At 37.6% G+C, this 1632-nt stretch overlaps 1 pseudogene; it reads left to right on the forward strand.

Moving 5' to 3' along the window:
• The window catches only part of LOC102820472, a 30203-nt pseudogene extending 29311 nt beyond the window's left edge, over positions 1-892 (forward strand).
• Positions 893-1632: the final 740 nt, after the last annotated feature.

A 1632-nucleotide genomic window follows, 5' to 3' on the forward strand; every position in this document is an offset into this window, starting at 1 on the left:
ATTTCAGAATATATCCTTTTGGGGCTCTCAGAAGAGGCAGATATACAGGCTTTCCTCTTTGCACTGTTCCTGTCCATGTACCTGGTCACCTTCACTGGGAACTGAATTATCATCCTGGCCATCATCACAGACTCCCACCTCCACACACACATGTACTTGTTTCTCTCTAACCTCTCTTTTATAGACGTTTGTTTCACTGTTAGCATTGTCCCAAAGATGCTTCTGAACATTCGTATGCAGAATAATGTCATTACATATGAAGATGGCATCACCCAGATATATTGTTTCATATTTGTATAGGATTAGACCATTTCCTCTTGATAGTGATGGCCTATGACCAGTTGTGGCCATCTGTCACCCACTGCACTACGAGATTATCATGAAGCCCAAGTTCTGTGGTCTCATGCTTATGGCATCCTGGTTATTGAGTGCTCTGGAATCTCTGTTACATATGTTAATGGTTTTATGACTGTCTTTTTGTACAGAATTGGAAATATCCCACTTTTTCTGTGAAATTAATCAGGTACTCCAACTTGCTTGTTCTGACACGTTCCTCAATGACTTAGTCATTCATTTTGTAACTGGACTTCTGGGTGTTATTCCACTCAATGGGATCCTTTTCTCTTACAATAAGATTGTCTCCTCCATTTTGAGAATTTCATCAGCTCATGGCAAGTCTAAAGCCTTTTCCACTTGTGTGTCTAACCTCTCAGTCATTTCCTTGTTCTATGGCACAGGTCTTGGAGTTTATCTTAGTTCTGCTGCTACTCAAAACTCCAGGACCACTGCAATAGCCTCAGTAATGTACACTGTGGTCACACCCATGCTGAACCCCTTTATCTACAGTCTTAGAAATGACATAAAGCAGGGCCTAAGAAAACTTTTCAACTGAGAAACATTCTCTACACAACAGAATGATTTTTCTCAAGACTGCATAGTTACTCATGAATTGTTATTGTTGTTGTTGTTATGTGCCGTGGAGTCGGTTCTAAATCATAGCTACCTCATAACAACAGAGCTCAAAATCATGAAGATTATGTCCTATCTTCATTACTTCAGAAGTTTACATTATTTCCAGAAGCAATTTCTTCTTGTGTATTTCTTTCAAAATCTCTTCTATAAACCAAAATTTTCACCACACCAGACAATTTCTTCATGTCAACTACAAATGACTCAATATGAGATAGGTCTTCCACTGGGAGTCATATAATACCAGCATTCAATTATTCAATTGGAACAGCATTGAAATTGTCCTCAAACCTAAAAAGTTGGAGATACCAACTTATAGAATCCTATGTTGGAGTTTATTTCCTGTGATCAGTGTTTTGACCTCTCTAGATTATTTTCTTTAGGTATAGCATTCTCCTTAAGCAGTTTTAGCAGAAACTTTAATTATGTGTTTATTAAATTGTGAAATGAACTGCTCGTATATACTTCAGAAGTTGGAGATGAATCACAGAATATCAGTGAAAACCAGATCATCTAAGAGCATTGATACCTATTCTATCATCAGGAAGAAGGTGGAGTCAAGAAGATACCACTGAAATTATTGGTTCTGTGAGCATGACACATTTCTTGCAATCCAGATAGTATGAATATTTTGTCATAATAGTTAGTCAAGACTTGCTGTAT

The sequence above is a fragment of the Chrysochloris asiatica genome, unplaced genomic scaffold (genome assembly GCF_000296735.1).
Source record: "Chrysochloris asiatica unplaced genomic scaffold, ChrAsi1.0 scaffold00268, whole genome shotgun sequence".
Classification (NCBI taxonomy): Eukaryota; Metazoa; Chordata; class Mammalia; order Afrosoricida; family Chrysochloridae; genus Chrysochloris; species Chrysochloris asiatica.